This window comes from Schistocerca nitens, chromosome 1 (assembly GCF_023898315.1).
Source record: "Schistocerca nitens isolate TAMUIC-IGC-003100 chromosome 1, iqSchNite1.1, whole genome shotgun sequence".
NCBI classification, from domain to species: Eukaryota; Metazoa; Arthropoda; class Insecta; order Orthoptera; family Acrididae; genus Schistocerca; species Schistocerca nitens.
In genome coordinates this window covers 118708259-118727549 of record NC_064614.1, presented here as the reverse complement: position 1 = coordinate 118727549, position 19291 = coordinate 118708259, and the positions used below count along the sequence as shown (strand labels likewise).

The following is a 19291-nucleotide window of genomic DNA, read 5'->3' as shown; positions in this document are numbered from 1 at the left end:
ATTCTTTTTCGTCCATTTTTTGACAATCACTCGACTTCCTTGATTCACACGAATGCCAAACACAAATAAATACACCAATATAGTTGAACCTTTTTGTGGGTTCTTTCCAAAGATGCTACTAACTAAACATGACCTCGATACGCGCCGGTGGTGCCATGTCTCGGACTTTGCACGGATTTTTCAAACGCCCCTCGTACAAGTAAATAGCGTATTTTGCTCTTATTACGTTTTCCTTCCGATTTTGGGATTTCTAATCTCCTCTGCTATTAATAAACAGTGTTCTATTTTGATCACAGAATTGCTTCTGGATTTCTGATGTTCAGCATCTGTAATTCTAACCCACGTAACTATACAGCGGCACCACGCGCAGGCATTGGCCGACTATTTAGAATCAATGAAACGAGGGAAATCTTTTGAACATGTTCAAGCACGCGTGACAGATGCATTGTGACAATAGAATGTCTATCACTCTAACAAACAGCTTCATCCGGCACCAGCTAAAACCCAGCTGTGTGCATTCTATCTTAAGCACAAACGGGCACATCGCAAATTTAGCATCACATTGAAAGGGATACAATTAGTAAATACGGCCCACCCAAAATATTGGGGAGTCACTCTGGATCGTTATCGGACGTACAAACAGTACTGTGAGAATACGAGAATTAAGGTGGAACCCAGAAATAGAATCCTTCACGGGGTTCTTGAGAACACAGGCTGAGTTCGGCGGCTCGAACAACGTGTTACAGGCTGCAGAATATGGGTGCCCAGCCTGGTACATAAACATTAGACGCTAAACGACATGTGTAGGCTTGTTACAGGCTGCTCGAAATCTACGCAACCCGTAAAACACTACCAGCTGGTAGGTGTAGCGCCGCCAGGTATTCGTCGTGAAGTAGCTGCCAACGCGGAGAGGACAAATCGGACTAATCGGGAAACCCATCCACTACATGGGTTCGTTGCAGCAGCCGCAAGATGGAGGTCCAGAAGAAGTTTCCTCGAGACTACATCAGCCTTAAAAATAATCAAAGCTACAGCAACGAAACAATAATTGTGGATTTCTCGACTAGAGAAAAATTCTATCTGGCCTTCCTCTTCGGAATCCCTCCCATCTGGGCATGAACAGAATTGGACCGTGTGGAAGTCACTCAATAGTCTTCGTTCGTTCGCGTTGGCAGCACCCACTTTGGCTCCGGAAAACCACAGACGATGGAGCATCTAGCAGACTGTCAGCTGTACCTTGCATAGTAAACAGTATATCTTCTGCTAGCGACTCAGATCTTAGTAATAAGATCTTAGTCAAAAGTAGTGTAAATTGATTATGCTTTCTTTCTGTTTTTTATGGTAATTATGATGTATCGAATTTGTTTCTGACTCGAGTAAATAAACAACATTATTCCACCAAAGGACAAAGCTGTGAGATACGAGATTTTACACGGAATTTGCTCTATATACTTTCGATGATCAAAATTGAGTCTTACCAGGTTTTTATAATACATTTTGTTGTTGCCTTCATAATTTACTAAAGAAGTACCGTAATTTACTGATGCAGCTCTTGCTCCGCTACGTCCGCTTCCGGAGTACGGTTCAGTAATACAGTGTCGAGGGAGGCCATTTGCGGCTTGCGACAAGGGGATAATCCCTTGGGGTAGGTAATCGATCAATTACCCGATGGCGCTGGTTGATACACACCTCAGCCCAGGTAACTAACCGACGCTACAGTGCCTGTCGGCGCCTGCGCCTCCATCCACATGCATGCTCGCCTGCCGACAGCACAGTGTACTGTCCTTCTCAAAGGAAACATCACGGTATTTTGGAACTGTATTGCATGAACGCAAAATTAGATGCAGAGGTTATACCTCCACTGAAAACTTTTAATTATATGGCTGTCTGAGGCACGATTATTTTATTAATTCTGGTGGCACGTTTCGACCAATGGTCATCTTCATAAGGCCATTACATTGGCCGACGGAAAATATCACGTCAGTTCCATCGGTACAAGTCGTAAGTGCAAATTCCTGTGATTTTTACCGACAACAGTAACCAGCGCACACTTCGCTGCAGAGCGATTCTAGGAATTAATCAAGTACTCTCTATACTTTGTATTTTTATGGTAGCAGAGAGCTGGTCCCAAAATAATTAGTCTTGGAGTCGATTGATTGACGACATTATAAGGTCAAATTTATTGATCAAATTACTTGATAGTGACCCAAGTATAAAAGACACAACTAGTACAACGGAATGACTACAAGTCAATATAAGAATGATCGACAGCACAAAGCTTTTAAAAATTGAATTGCTGCAGCAAAATCTTATCAAAAACAATCCAACCTTTAACTTGTATAATATAGCAACGAATACAAAATACTAAATTACAGGGTTATTCTAAATGATGGGCCCATTTTCAAAATTTCGTATTTACTCAAGTACAAATACGAAATGAACAATTTTATACCAATGATAAGAGGAAGTTTCAAAGTTTTTTTGAATAATTTTTGATATCAATTTAAAACTTTCTTGACTCCGTTAGAGATAATCCTCTGTCACCCGGGGTCAGCTCGTGCTTCTTCCTTTGCGCACACTCCCAAGCTGTTTAAATTGCTTACGCCAACGGCTAATGCTTTCGCGAGTTGGTGGTTGAATACTGAATTTGGTACGAAATGCCCGCTGCACTGCAATTTGCGACTCATTTTTCGCAAATTCAAGAACGTCGAAAATTTTGTGCTCGACAGTCGCCATTTCAGTCACAACTGACAGTGAAACAGAATGACGGCGCTATTGCAGCACAAACTCTATCGGACGCTTCTGAAAGCACTACCGCCCTCCAAAAGCCTTGAAACTTTCTGTTTTCATTGGTATAAAGGTCCACAAATCAATTGAAATGAAGTTTCTATCAGTTTTACTTATGCAGGAAGTATCGTTCAAAGTTTTAGGGGTGTAATGCAACATACTGAACATAAAATTCTGTGTTAAAATGGATTTCTAGTGGTGGAATGTTCATTTAAGTGAAGCGTTTAGACGAATGCCCGTTTTCCTAACTCCTGTGGACTAGATGTAAAGTTGCTTGCGTCACAGAGAGACAAGCTTTCTCGATGAAAGTCGTGTTCGGTTAGATCGTAGAATTTATCCTCTCACTAAAGTACACAGTATAACACTGCAACAGCGTATTTACGTAGCTTATACAATCAAATACCAAGTTTGGCTTATTACGTACTATGCCCCAACAGAACAAATAGTCCTGTCACGGAAAAGCCACGTATAACACTTCCGTCTGCTACTACTATACCATAACCTCAAAGTCTAAGGCAGTTCGTATAAAGAAATTATTTTTTTTCTAGTAATTATAGTATGAAGAAGCAGAGCAGTGTTACCCTCTGAGAGGAATTTTGTTATATTGACCGCGTTGTACCTAACGGAGGTGGCTTATCGGAAGTGAAAGTCAGAATTACGTAATTATTCAAACAGTAACATATAATGTTTTACCTAGCTACACTGTTTAAAGAATAAGGAAAACGGTCGCCAGCCTAATTAGGCAAGAGAAAGATTAATGTTCTTGTTTAAGAAAGTAGGTACGAGTAACTTTAACGGATGAACACAACCTATACTTTACCACACGCCAGTGCAATGAACTCTGACACCTGCGTATGTTAACGTTAAGGTTGGAACTAACAGCTAGAGTAGCACAAACTATTTGCAAAAATGTAACAAATAACGAAACACACTGTTACTTTCAGGGCTTATTCAAACTGAATGGTCTTTATAACCTTACTATTAATACTCACTGCAGAATCATTAATTGGACATAGGTTCAGTATTATTGTTCAAATATTTTCCTAGCTGACATAAAATTATAAATGTAGTTCACTGCAAAATTATGAACTGGTCACAGGTTAAATAACTCTCAACTAAATACTTTTCTATGAAGAATGAACTTTAAATGGAATTCATTAACAGGTTACTTCTCACTGTCTTTTGAATAAAGAAATTATTGTTTTCATAAATAGTGGTAAAGGATAACCTGTGGATCCTATTACACTATTAATATGCACCTTCAATACCCAAAAGAAACAAGTGCTTAGCAAGCATCCAACTTTCCACAACTGCAATTAACGACTTTTACTGCAGTGAGACACAATGTTGACAAATTTACTAGAAACTGACTCACCTTTTAAAATTTACTACAGGCTGCACTATGATCATTAACTAAGCAAAACTTTATTAGCCTCAGTTTTAAGAATTTTAATTTTTCAAAAGAAACAGCAAATTGTCTTTATTACCACAGTCTTCTACTTTCAAGTAAATGATTAAATAGGTGACCTTGAAATTTCACAAAACTTTAAATTGGACTATTGCCATCACTGGGAGGCTTTCACAAAACTATATTTACTACGTCCCACAATTCCACTAAATCCACAGTAAACCTGAATACTCTCTTATTACCAACGATCAAACAACATTATTTAATATTTTGAGGCTTTCATTTTTTCCAGAAACTAGGACACTCGGTAATCATAGTTCAAATGGAGAGGAACCTGAGAGGTGTTGTAATAGGGAAAAAATCAAGGTAGGTGCATGAATTCAGTTATAAGTTACCTTATATTTGTGCACACTAAAACAGCCAATAAGCTGATCCTTCACTGTACATTATTATAGTATTCCGATACAGTGATTGCGCAATGTGGTGGCAACTGCATGTTGGTAGGTGGATTTGCAGGCAGAATTGCTGGACTCTGTCCCTTCTTGGTGGCGATGATGGACACCAATTCCAGAATCGTTCCAGCTATTTATCCATCCATCCGAGGCAATGGAAAGTGGCAGAAAAAGCCTTTCTCGGAACCAGAACAATATACAACTTTTACATGGCAGTGCACAGTTTGGTAGCTCGTCTCCGACTGACTCTTGGTTCCACCTTTTCTACCTAGGCCAACCACAATTTGCGCGCGCTACTAAGTTCCGTTCCCGAGGGGAACCACACTACCTTTTACATACTAAAGAACTAAGAACCCTAAGTGAGGATCAGCAGTCTACATAATAGCAAACAAACATTTTAAATAAAACAGAACATTTGCACATATTAGTGTTTCTACAAAAAATTATTCACCCAAATTCCAAATGTATACAGTAAGTTTTGTCTCCCTCCAATTGGGACAAAGAATTTAAATGACAGGTATACTACATTGCATAGAATCAAACCATGACATCAAAGTTTTTACAAAGAAAGGAGTATACAATTTTGTGTTATCGATACAATCAAACAACATTTACAGAAGCTCAACGATGTAACATTAAATAAAACAAAAGCAAAATAAATCAGTAGAGTATTAGAGCTATGGTGTTACAACAGTGGCTGTTGGACTGTACAGATAAAAGAGATACGGTCTGGCACGGATTTTGACGTGAAATAACGAAGGCATACGCATGCAACGAGGTCACTGACATGTTTCTGATGCGAATGAAGCAGCCACGCTTATGCTGCGAGATATCCTAATCGAAGAGCACCATTACTTTCTTACGTGTTGAATACCGACTTGGATTGCATGCAGTTTGGGCAGACACGGCGATAACAGACAATGAGCAGCAAGAAGCGAGGATGTGTTAGAATTTTTCAGAAGGGACACCACGATCCTCATTACAGTTTACAAGAAGTAACTGCAGTTCCCGCTATCAGCGTTGTAACTGCATGGCCAAATCCACACGGTCGTAAGTTTCACACTTAGCATGTGTCAGTGACACTGGAGAAGGCCGGGTGGGATTAGCCGAGCGGTCTAGGACGCTGCAGTCGTGGACTGTGCGGCTGGCCCCGGCGGAGGTTCGAGTCCTCCCTCGGGCATGGGTGTGTGTGTTTGACCTTAGGATAATTTAGGTTAAGTAGTGTCTAAGCTTAGGGACTGATGACATTAGCAGTTAAGTCCCATAACATTTCACACACACACACACACACACACACTGGAGAAGCATGGCAACGAGTGGAGAGTTACTTCCTGCAAAAATGGCGTCAGTAATTTCACTCTGTACGCCTTAAATAGTGTTACATTCTTTGATGAAATTTGTATTTTATTTGTCGTCAGCAAAACCAGGAATTTCTCACATTATGGTACAATGAAGGTAGACCACAGGACTTCATATTGATTGTCAAAGGACGTGGTCCATTAACTTGTGGGCCGGCCGAAGTGGCCGTGCGGTTAAAGGCGCTGCACTCTGGAACCGCAAGACCGCTACGGTTGCAGGTTCGAATCCTGCCTCGGGCATGGATGTTTGTGATGTCCTTAGGTTAGTTAGGTTTAACTAGTTCTAAGTTCTAGGGGACTAATGACCTCAGCAGTTGAGTCCCATAGTGCTCAGAGCCATTTGAGCCATTAACGTGTGGTGCGGAATCCTTGGAGATGAGACTTCACCGTTAGTGTGATACGTGAGACGTACCGAGCTCTTACTGTCGACAGTTTACGTGCTCTTCTTGAAAATACCAGATAGACGTTGGAGGCCGTATATGGATGCAGCACAGTGGTCAACCAGCCCATTCTGCACTTGATATTGTGCAAGGAATGAATGAGACATTTCCTCGCAGATTCTTAGGATGCCGTGATCCTCAGGAATGGCCGGAACAGTGAACTGATTTAGCATCAGCAGATATCTCTTTGTGAGAGTATTAAATGACTGCTGTTTATGTCACCGAACCCACAACCAAAGATGACTTCAAATAGTGCATCGAGGAAGTTTGTTGCTCCATGACGCCAGCAACTTTACATCTCTTCCGTAAGGCGTTAAGAAGCGGCAATTAGTTGTGCATTCAGGAAAATGGGCACTCGTTTGAACATCTCACTTAACTAAACATTCTGCCGCCAGAACATCTATCGGAACTGCATCCATACACAAAATTTTGAACGTTTATAGCACCCTAACTAAAATTGAAAGAAATTTTATTTAAACTGATTTTTACTCAGTTCGGTTAAGTGCATTAGCTATCTGACAGAAATAAACCATATTCCAGTAAACAAATTGTAAGTAGTTGCTGTAACTCTCCCGAAAATAGAAACAAATTTCTGGAGAGAGCAACCACATCTCCGAGTCATTTTGAATAACAATAAAAACCACGCACTAGACATTCAAATTATCACAAAAATTATAACAATTAGAAACTAATTATAACAAAAAAGTCAACAATGTTGTGTTTCCAAAAGCCGCCCTCTCATTCAGTATTCATGTTTTTAACACTTGCGACAAGTATCTCGTGGGTATATTCTACTTTATTTTACCATGCTAGCCCACCAGTCTGGTTTCACTCTTAACGTGGATAACTACCCGAATTCTGAAACTCCGTAATTTTCCACCTACATTAAGCAAGTAAATCTACTGCAAGCCGTTGTTTTTTGTAGACTGCCGGCGTTGTCTACATTTTTGTACTTCTACCTTTTCATTACATTCCACAAAGTGATTTGTATTCTTCCAGACAAAGCAGAAGTGCGTCTATACCAACGTGAAACCCGTACTTGAGAATAACGCACCCTCATACAGCTATGCAGCTTTTGCAAGCACATCATCTCGACTTTTTTGTTGTAATTTTTGTGATAATTTGAATGGTTATTATACATTGGACCATGCTGCCTCTATAGCTGTTCATAATTTTGGAAGTGTTTCCGGTGCAGGACGTTGAGAACGAACTGACCTCCCGACTATGTCCCATAAATGTTCGATGGGATTTATGTTGGATGATCCAGGTGGCCAAATCATTCGCTCGAATTGTCCAGAATGTTCTTGAAATCAGTCGCGAACAATTACACATTGTCATCTACAAACATTCCATCGTTGTTTGGGAACATGAAGTCCATGAATGGCTGAAAATGGTCTCCAAGTAGCTGATCATAACAATTTCCTGTCAATGATCGGTTCAGTTCGACCAGAGAACCTGCTCCATTCCACGCAAACACAGCAGACACTATCATGGAGCCACAGCAACTTGCACAGTGCCTTGTTGACAGATCTTACAAGGGAACCTCCCCATCGCACCCCCCTCAGATTTAGTTATAAGTTGGCACAGTGGATAGGCCTTAAAAAACTGAACACAGATCAATCGAGAAAACAGGAAGAAGTTGTGTGGAACTAGGAAAAAAATAAGCATAATACACAAATTGAGTAGTCCATGCGTAAGATAGGCAGAATCAAGGATAGTGGTAGCTCAGGAGCGCCGTGGTCGCGTGGTTAGCGTGAGCAGCTGCGGAACCAGAGGACTTTGGTTTAATTCTTCCCTAGAACGAAAATTTTAATTTTTTATTTTCAGACAATTATCAAAGTTCAGGCACTCACACAAAATCAACTTCACTCTCCAAAATTCCAGGACATGTTCAGATTTGCTTGGACACATGCAGGATTTGACGTTCTACACACGGAAAAATTTGAAAACGTTAAAAACATATGTTTTGACAGAGCACAGGGAAAACTGAGCGACTGTGAAACTGTTGCATTCATTTGTTGCAGTTTATGTGACAAACTCTTGAGCCGGCCGAAGTGGCCGTGCGGTTAAAGGCGCTGCAGTCTGGAACCGCAGGACCGCTACGGTCGCAGGTTCGAATCCTGCCTCGGGCATGGATGTGTGTTGTCCTTAGGTTAGTTAGGTTTAACTAGTTCTAAGTTCTAGGGGACTAATGACCTCAGCAGTTGAGTCCCATAGTGCTCAGAGCCATTTGAACCATTTTGAACAAACTCTTGTGTTTTCATCACTTTTTTGGGAGTGATTATCACATCCACAAGAAAACCTAAATCGTGCAGGGTAGAAGAATCTTTTTACCCATTCGCCAAGTGTGCAAGTTAGGTGGGTCGACAACATATTCCTGTCATGTGACGCACACGCCGTCACCAGTGCCGTATAGAATATATCAGACGCGTTTTTCTGTGGAGGAATCGGTTGACCTATGACCCTGCGATCAAATGTTTTCGGTTCCCATTGGAGGGGCACGTCCTTTCGTCTACTAATCGCACGGTTTTGCGGTGCGGTCGCAAAACACAGACACTAAACTTATTATAGTGAACAGAGACGTCAATGAACGAACGGACAGATCATAACTTTGCGAAAATAAAGAAAGTAAAATTTTCACTCGAGGGAAGACTTGAACCAAGAACCTTTTGTTCCGCAGCTGCTCACGCTAACCACAGGACCACGGCGATCCTGAACTCACCTCTCCTTGATGTTGCCTATCTTGCAGATGGGCTAGTCGGTTTGTATATTTTGCTTATTTTTTTCATAGTTCCACACAGCTTCTTCCTGTTTTCTCGAGTGATCTGTGTTCAGTGTTTCAAGGACTATCCACTGTGCCAACTTATAACTAAATCTGAGGGGGGTGCGATGGGGAGGTTCCCTCGTTAGCAACTGAAATCTGGATTCATACCATCCGGCAGTGGTTTTCCAGTCGTCTAGGGTCCAACAGATATGGTCAAGAGAGGCACTGCAGGCGATGTCGTGCTGTTATTAAAGCCACTCGTGTCGGTCGCCTGCTGCCACAGCCCATTAACGCCACAACTCGCCGCACTGTCGTGACGGATATCTTCATCGTACGTCCCACACCGATTTCTGTGATTATTTGACGCAATGTTGCTTGTCTTTTAGCACTGTCAAACCCTATGCAAACGCCACTGCTCTCGGTCGTTAAGTGAGAGCCCTCGGCCACTGCATTGTCCGTGGAGAGAGGTAATGCCAGAAATTTGGTACTTTAGGCACACTCTCGACACTGTGGATCTCGGGATACTGAATTCCCTAACTATTCCTAAAACGGAATGTCTCCCATGCGTCTAGCTCAGACTACCATCCTGCGTACAGAGTCTGTTAATTCCCGTCGTGGCCGGCCGGAGTGGCCGTGCGGTTCTAGGCGCTACAGTCTGGAGCCGAGCGACCGCTATGGTCGCAGGTTCGAATCCTGCCTCGGGCATGGATGTGTGTGATGTCCTTAGGTTAATTAGGTTTAATTAGTTCTAGGCGACTGATGACCTCAGAAGTTAAGTCGCATAGTGTCCAGAGCCAATTCGCGTCGTGGTGCCATAATCACGTCGGAAATCTGTTCACACGAATCACCTTTGTGCGAATGACAGCTTCGCCAATGCACTCCCCTTTTATATATTGTGTAAGAGGAACTACCGCCATCTGTATACGTGCATATAGCTACCCCATGACTTTAGGCACCTCAGTGTATATGCAGACAGAAGCGACGAATGAAAATTTGTACCAAGACCGGGATTCGAACCCAGTGTTTGTGCTCACTAGGGAGAGCCTGTGCGACGTTGTCAGAGTTTAGAGGAATACCAAATGAGCTCAACCATGAATGGGAATTTGGATTCAGAGGCAGACGTGCTAGGGTAGTCCGTGCAGTTTCACAAAGCCACTGTGCCAGGGTGGCAGAGTAGTTAGTGCATCTGCCTAGTGCCAGAGTTCGAATCCTGGTGTGGGTGAAAAGTTTTATTCGTTACTTCAGTCTGCGTATATATAAGCTTCAGAAGTTTCAGACTTGAAAAGGTGTGTGGAACCATACAGTTTCATTTGATCCATAAAAAGAGTAACATGTCTTACGTTTACCTACCTGAACAAATATACCTTGCAGTTACAAAGGGCGTTCAAAACGTTTTGCACAGTCGTCTCCAATTTTTTTTATTTTTTGCAGGGGGAGAATGAAATTTTTTGTGAACATACTTGGAACATTTACCTGCAAATTGGTGTATAAAAGCATTTTCTTTTATTTACAGTTAAGTCATAATGGACCATGAAGTAGATGTCAGTTTGCGACAACGGTCGGTGATGGAGTTCCTATTCAAGACCGGCGATGACTCTGCCACATCGATTCATAGGAAATTGCTCTCTGTTTATGGGGAGGGAACAGTTGATGGCAGCAGTATCCAGCGGTGGTAGCAGAGGTTTAAAGAAGGTGATTTCTCTCTACTGGTCAATCCACGATGCGGTAGACCATAGACGGCAGTGAGTGACGTGAATAAGGAGACCATTGATGAAGTCATCCAAAATGAGAGATGTGTGAAGACACGACAGCTTGCTGAAATGACTCGTTTGTCATTGTGTAGTGCGGTATCACAGGTACAGTCACTAGGGTACAGAAAAATCTGTGCACGTTGGGTGCTAGATTATTGACAAGAGAAATGAAAACGATGAGGAAGAATGTGTGCGAGGGTCTCATGAAGAACTTTACTGAAAAGTAGAAACAGTGTTTTGACGGCGTCATTACCCAGGATGAAACGTGGTTGTTTTTGTCCGAACCTGAGAGCATATCTCAATCCATGGAGTGGCGTCATACGGATTCCACTCGAAAGAAGAAACCAAGACTTTCGCGAACAGCAGGCCGAAAGGTGGTGGCCTCCTTCTGGGATCAGTGTAGTATCATTTTCATTGACTTTTTGGAACCTGGCTCCACAATTAACCGGGACCGTTACTGTTTGTCATTGGACAAGCTGCGACGTGCCATCAAGACCCACAGACCACAGCTTCAGGCTCAGCTCATCAGACTACACCATGGCAATGCCAAATCCCATACAGCCCTTATGACGCAGGAGAAAATCAGGAAAATGGGTTGGAAAATTGTTCCTCATCCTCCCTACAGTCAGGACTTGGCTCCGTCTAATTTTTACCTCTTTGGTCTTCTGAAGGTCCACCTGCGCGGTAAAATATTTCATAGTGAAAAAGACCTTATTTCCTGTGTCAAGCGATGGTGTAAAAATCAGTCCCTAAAATTTTACCAAAGTGCATTTACATCATGGAAAGAACGTTGGGCCAGATGCGACACAGCTGATGGAGGCTATATTGAGTAGGCACAATGTATAGTTAAATGTTCCAAGTATGTTCACAAAAACTTTCATTCTCCTCCTACAAAAAATAAAAAAATTAGAGACGACTATGCAAAACTTTTTGAACGCCCTTTGTACACTACTTGCCATTAAAATTGCTACACCACGAAGATGACGTGCTACAGACGCGAACTTTAACCGACAGGAAGGAGATGAGGTGATACGCAAATGATTAGCTTTTTAGAGCATTCACACAAGGTTGGCGCCGGTGGCGACACCTGCAACGTGCTGACATGAGGAAAGTTTCCAAACGATTTCTCATACACAAACAGCAGTTGACCGCCGTTGCCTGGTGAAACGTTGTTGTGATGCCTCGTATAAGGAGGATAAATGCGTACCATCACGCTTCCGACTTTGATAAAGGTCGGATTGTAGCCTGTCGCGATTGCGGTATATCGTATCGCGACATTGCTGCTCGCGTTGGTCGAGATCCAATGACTGTTAGCAGAATATGGAATCGGTGGGTTCAGGAGGGTAATACGGAACGCTGTGCTGGATCCCAAGGCCTGGTATCACTAGCAGTCGATCGACGCGCAAGTGGCCGAAGTGGCGTCAAATCGAAAGACTTGCACTAGGCGAGCGGTCTACCCGACGGGAGGCCCTCGTCACACGCCATTATTATTATTATACTAGCAGTCGAGATGACAGGCATCGTATCCGCATGGCTGTAACGGATCGTGGAGCCACGTCTCGATCCCTGAGTCAACAGATGGGGACGTTTGCAAGACAACAACCGTCTGCACGAAAAGTTCGACGACGTTTACAGCAGCATGGACTATCAGCTCGGACACCATGGCTGCTGTTACCCTTGACGCTGCATCACAGACAGGAGCGCCTGCGATGGTGTACTCAACGACGAACATGGGTGCACGAATGGCAAAACGTCATTTTTTCGGACGAATCCAGGTTCTGTTTACAGCATCATGATGGTCGCATCCGTGTTTGGCGACATCGCGGTGGACGCACATTGTAAGCGTGTATTCGTCATCGCCCGGCGTGATGATATGGGGTGCCATTGGTTACACGTCTCAGTCACCTCTTGTTCGCACTGACAGCACTTTGAACAGTGGACGTTACATTTCAGATGTGTTACGACCCATGGCTCTACCCTTCATTCGATCCCTGCGAAACCCTACATTTCAGCAGAATAATGCACGAGCGCATGTTGCAGATCCTGTACGCGCCTTTCTGGATACAGAAAATGTTCGACTGCTGCCCTGACCAGCACATTCTCCAGATCTCTCACCAACTGAAAACGTCTGGTCAATGGTGGCCGAGCAACTGGTTCGTCACAATACACCAGTCACTACTCTTGATGAACTGTGGTATCGTGTTGAAGCTGTATGGGCAGCTGTACCTGTACACGCCATCCAAGCTGTGTTTGACTCAATGCTTAATGACTTTTGAGCGCTATTAAGGTAAATACATTGTTTGTTCTCTATCAAAATCTTTCATTTGCTAAGTATGCCTATCAGTAGTTAGTGCCTTCAGTAGTTAGAATCTTTTATTTAGCTGGCAGTATTGGCGCTCGCTGTATTGCAGTAGTTAGAGTAACGACGATTTTTGTGCGGTAAGTGATTCATGAATGTTGTAGGTTATTGTTAGTCAGGGCCATTCTTTTGTAGGGATTATTGAAATCAGATTGCGTTGCGCCAAAAATATTGTGTGTCAGTTTAGTGATGATCAGAATAAGTAAAGAGATAAATGAAACTTCCTGGCAGATTAAAACTGTGTGCCCGACCGAGACTCGAACTCGGGACCTTTGCCTTTCGCGGGTAAGTGCTCTACCATTTGGGAGATACTGGCAAAAGTAAAGCTGTGAGGGCGGAAAGTGAGTCGCGCTTGTGTGGTTCAGATGGTAGAGCACTTGCCCGCGAAAGGCAACGGTCCCGAGTTCGAGTCTAGGTCTGGCACACAGTTTTAATCTGCCAGGAAGTTTCATATCAGCGCACACTCCGTTGCAGAGCGGATATCTCATTCTGGAAAGAGATAAATGTCTCAGCACGTTCAGTTTTGCTCAGCTGTTTGAAAATCAAATGTCCCGTCGGAGGTTCGAGTCCTCCCTCGGGCATGGGTGTTTGTGTTTGTCCTTAGGATAATTTAGGTTAAGTAGTGTGTAAGCTTAGGGACTGATGACCTTAGAAGTTAAGTCCCATAAGATTTTACACACATTTGAACATTTTTTTTGAAAATGAAATAATGTAGAAGTTTACCAGCACAGTCATTCTTCATTTTCAAAGGGGACGTTTCAAGAGGCTATGTGTGAGTTACAGCTCTCTGGACGGCAGCAACAGGCAACACTCACCACTATATTTTGTAGCGGCAAGCACACTGAATTTTTAAGTTGGACGAATGAAACAAATCCTGGAAAATCACATGTTTTTTGATCGAAATATAACTTAAAAGTGTTTTGACTGAACATTAATCATGTCCAGTATATGTGTTGTGAACAGTTGTGTTAATAGTAGTAATGAAACTGTTGGAACGTATTTCACCTAAGTACAAGCATCTATTCACTTCTTACATTTTTTGTACGTAACTGTCGTATTTGCCAAATTTCTATAATTTTTCTGAAACATCATGTGCCTCTGCAATATCAGGCAGTCGACTGTATTCAAGTACACCTCTCTACTGCATTTAGTGTGTCTCAGTCTATCGACAATACGCCTGTTTGTCGAGGGTAAAGTTAAGTGTTGAACGATAACAACAATGGACTTACGGACTCTGCACATATACAAACTCTAATTAAGCTAGTCTTTACTTTTTTATACAGAATTACTTTGAAAAACATGGATTAACACAACTATGCATAACCAACGTAAGGCTGGAACAATTAGTGGCATACTCGGTGTATTTATGCTTGCTGTTCTCGTCCCAGAGGTTCTGTTAGTGCTCTTTTCTGAGAAATGAAAAACCTAAGGTAAATGTGACATGAAACACGACAGTCGCATCTCACATTAGAAATGCTGAAAGCCACACAAAAAACATGACACTAGCACGAAAATATCTAGCCCACAAATCTTGGAATCTTCTTAGCAGCGATGATAATTACGGCTTCGGATCACGTACTACGATGTTTATTTACTACTATCGTCTGCTTTCTCTATAAATAGCAACAACCCACGTAAATAAATTTCTGGATAAATATTAAAACAGAACTTTCTAGTGTGATACACGCCGAACGTCATCCAAGTGAAAGGTGTAATAACTACATTTAGACTTTGTACAGAAATTTGTCAGTATCTAGAGGATGAACATTAATAAAAACGACGAACTACAGGGACGGATTCCTGACAGGAAATGGAGGAAAAAAATGATTCAAATGGCTCTGAGCACTATGGGACTTAACATCTATGGTCATCAGTCCCCTAGAACTTCTTAAACCTAACTTAACCTAAGAACATCACACAACACCCAGTCATCACGAGGCAGAGAAAATCCCTGACCCCGCCGGGAATCGAACCCGGGAGCGGGAAGCGTGAACGCTACCGCACGACTGCGAGCTGCGGACAGGAGGAAAAAAAGGTCCTACAAACATGTGCCCGGAAATGCATGGTTGCCATGGTAGATGGTACTGACGAATGAAAGTTCCACTGACCAGGTACCATGTGTTCCTTATGTGCTGCAGGCTGTGTGATTCACGCAGCGTTCTGTAAGCAGAAGAATTGTCCGATATTCATGTTGGGATCAAGCTGAGATGGTGTTTGTCTAAGGCAGTGCAGATGGAAACGGTCGAGAGGCAGCACGGCTATACCAGAACAAGTACCCTCACAGACACCAACCACATCACACAACATTTCAAACCCTTTTTGCGCGTTTGTGTGATCATGGGTCCTTTCAGACAGACGAACGTGCACGGAGGCGACAGGCTGTGCGTACACCACATTCAGAGGACCGGATTCTACAGGATATTGGGATGAACCCTAGTACAAGCTCCAGGCAAGTGGCTGGCCAACATGGTGTTGAAATGGTTCAAATCGCTCTGAGCACTATGGGACTTAACATCTGAGGTCATCAGTCCCCTAGAACTTAGAAGTACTTAAACCTAACTAACCTAACGACATCACACACATCCATGCCCGAGGCAGGATTCAAACCTGCGACCGTAGCGGTCGCGCGGTTCCAGACTGAAGCGCCTAGAACCGCTCGGCCACCAGCGGCCGGCGCTTGAAGTAAGGTTGCTCTTTGGCGAGTCTATATTGTTCATATACGTCGTTGGACAAGAACTCTAGGGCAAATCCCCACCCCTCCTCGTATAGCTAACACGTCTGCGTCTTCTATACTATCTGTAAACTAGATACTGATAACCCCAGTGTCTCGCCTCTGATCAGCAACCTTGGCATGGTGCCGCACCATCAGAAACAGATCCATATGCTTCCATTCACACACACACACACACACACACACACACATATATATATATATATATATATATATATATATATATATATATATATATATATATAATATTTCAATGCACCTTCAGGCAACTCCCTCTCAAAGACGATGAGATCTGCCCCGATATTTATCCCTCCTCCCAATCTTAACCCTTCCCCACAAGATGGCCACGGTGGCCGAGCGGTTCTAGGCGCTTCAGTCCGGAACCGCGCTACTGCTATGGTCGCAAGTTGAATCCTGCCTCGGGCATGAATGTGTGTGACGTTCTTAGGTTAGTTGGGTTTAAGTACTAAGTTCTAGGGGACTGATGACCTCAGCTGTTAAATCCCATAGTGCTCAGAGCCATTTGAAACATTACTTCCCCACACATCCTACTGCATATCAGGGTTCCTCTCTTCATTTCCCTCCACACCCACCACTATCCCTTGTATCACTACCCTCCCCACATGCTACCACTCCTCCTCACCCTCTGTCCTTCCCACCGTCTGTATTGTCACTATCTGCTTCACCTCCTACCCATCATCTCCATAGTTTACCCACACTCCTCAACTTCTATGGAACATATTCTCTCAATACTTTTCCACCCAGTGCAGATGCTTCAGATGTTAGCACTCCGTCTTCAGGCCACAAGTGGCCCATCGGGACCATCCGACAGCCGTGTCATCCTCGGCTGAAGACGTGGATAGGAGGGGCGTGTGGTCAGCACGTCGCTCTCCCAGGAGTTATGATGATTTTCTCGGGCCGGAGCCGCTACTATTCGGTCGAGTAGCTCCTCACTTGGCATCACGAGGCTGAGTGCACCCCGAAAAATGGCAACAGCATATGGCGGCCTGGATGGTCACCCATCCAAGTGCCGGCCACGCCCGACAGTGCTTAACTTCGGTGATCTGACGGGAACCGGTGTATCCACTGAGGCAAGGCCGTTGCCCTTCAGATGTTAAGTAGACGAAAATCACCTCATCGCAACTGTGTTTTTTTTTTAAACTATATATATTTTTCGTCCTTTTAGCTGTCCATCATTAATCTTCTTAACCTAAAATGTAAACAGATCTTAAATTTTCATTTTTGTATCATATTTGTTATCTCTGTACGAAAGCTCTTGGCTGAAGAGGGGAATAATGTACCTCTGACAGCCCAGCTCCCCCCCCCCCCTCCCATATGTGGTTTGGTGGGGGGGGGGGGGGAGAGATTAAATAACAATGGAGGGGGATAAAAACCTCGAGGTCCGTTTGGCAGTGGCCTGCGAAGAAAGCAGCGCTGAGAGGCAGCTCCGGGGCGGTTCGGCACCGCCTCCCAAACCCTAGATCTCGGCGTGCAGGTGGCGGGCCGGCTGCCCACGGGGTTTTGGAGGTCCTGCAGCTCGGCCGCCGCGGGCTGGTCACGGTCGCCGACTGCTCCAACGTCTGCCTGCTGGTGACGCCAGCGGAGCGTGGAAACAACGCCCCAGTGACTCGTTTGCTTGTTTGGCACCGAAGGAATGCGGCGCCGGCTGCTGCGCTGCTGCGTCGACGTTCTCGTTACGAGAGCCGTGCCAGGCTTTGACGCAACGCGTGACGCATTCTGCGTGTCGGCTTCGCCACCGGCTGCGAGCGTTCAGGAAGGTGAGGGGAACTCCGCGTTCCGGATTTCCTTGTCACCCTGGCGGCGCCGCAACACACGTCCATCCTTCTGAGAAATTCGGCCCCCTATTTAATTTGGTGCTGCTTCAGTGAATACTAATTAGAACAGGCGCTCAGACACAATTCTAAATCTCCGAGTGAGGAGAGGCACCACAGGACATTTTAACTTCCACTGTCTATACTTTCACAAACAAATTCATAAAACTTTGTCAGCATGACCAGAAAGGATTCAGGATTCACACTCTCGGCAGTGGAAGTTCAAAAACGTAACAATTTTGTTTTTCCTATGTTTGAAATTTCATCATTTTTTCACATACTATTGGATGCATTTGTTACTATACGTACACTTTTCTTCATAAATAGGAGAGATTATTCGACGAATTTTGCACAGCATGCAAACCATACTTACAGGGGTTTGCCCGTTTGTCTTTCTCTTGGTCGTTTCCTTCGCATTGTAACGGGACATCATCCTCTAGCATTACTTTTCCTCAACAGTAGTTGTCGACACCAGGATCATTTTTAGAATTTTGGACTGGTCAGTATTATATAAGCCACTTTCCTGATAACTTCCATATAATTTTAGTCACAGTATGTTATATTTCAAGCTAAAATTTATGTAAAGGAATTACTTAGCACACTTAAAATTTCTATTATTAATTACGCATTCAAGTACTGTTTTTATGTTTATTTTTGGATTCATTTATGAAATAATAATCGAAACTAATAGAAATTCATTTGTCAGGAAAAATTGTAAATCCTTTGAAATATTGTTATTTCCGCTGAGTGAGACAGTAGTAAGCATGCCTCTGATATGATCGGACGTATTTTTGTGTTTTGTGCGAAGAATGTAATTTCGACTTTGTTAATGCGAAAAATCAGAAGACTATATGATATACTAAAATGTGACAAAATATATTAACGTTACAACAAAAATTCTGCAACAACGATCTTCAAATTTATTTACATCAATTCAACCATGAGGACCCAGAATGTGAGAATTCCAGTTTCAAGAATCAGACTCCTAGACAAGAAGAACTGCAGTCAGCTCTACGTGAAAAGATAAGGAAACTAGAAAGTTTATAGTAACATTCACTCCTCTCAAATCTTCATAAAAGACTAATGTGGGCAATAGCTGCAACTAGGAAGAAGGGGGTAGGTCACAGCAGCTCCATTTTCTGTATCTTCTTGGGCATCCTCTTGTTCTCCATTAAGTGTCCATGCCATCTTAGTCTTGATATTTCTACGCTGCTCCGTAACGATTCCACTTTCACTATTTCCATTACCCCCTTATTTTTCGTTCTATTTCTCCTTGTTACTCCCTTCTTACTTCTGAGGAACTTCATTTCATTTTCCTGTAATCTGCTTAAACCTCTTTCCTTGATTATCGATGTTGCAGGTGCATAGGTCAATATTGGGATGTAGCAACTCCTATTACTTCGTTGTGT

General features: G+C 43.2%; 1 pseudogene; it reads right to left on the bottom strand.

Annotated features, from left to right (window-relative positions):
- Positions 1-17037: 17037 nt before the first annotated feature.
- LOC126210405 (5S ribosomal RNA) lies at positions 17038-17155 on the bottom strand (annotated as a pseudogene).
- Positions 17156-19291: the final 2136 nt, after the last annotated feature.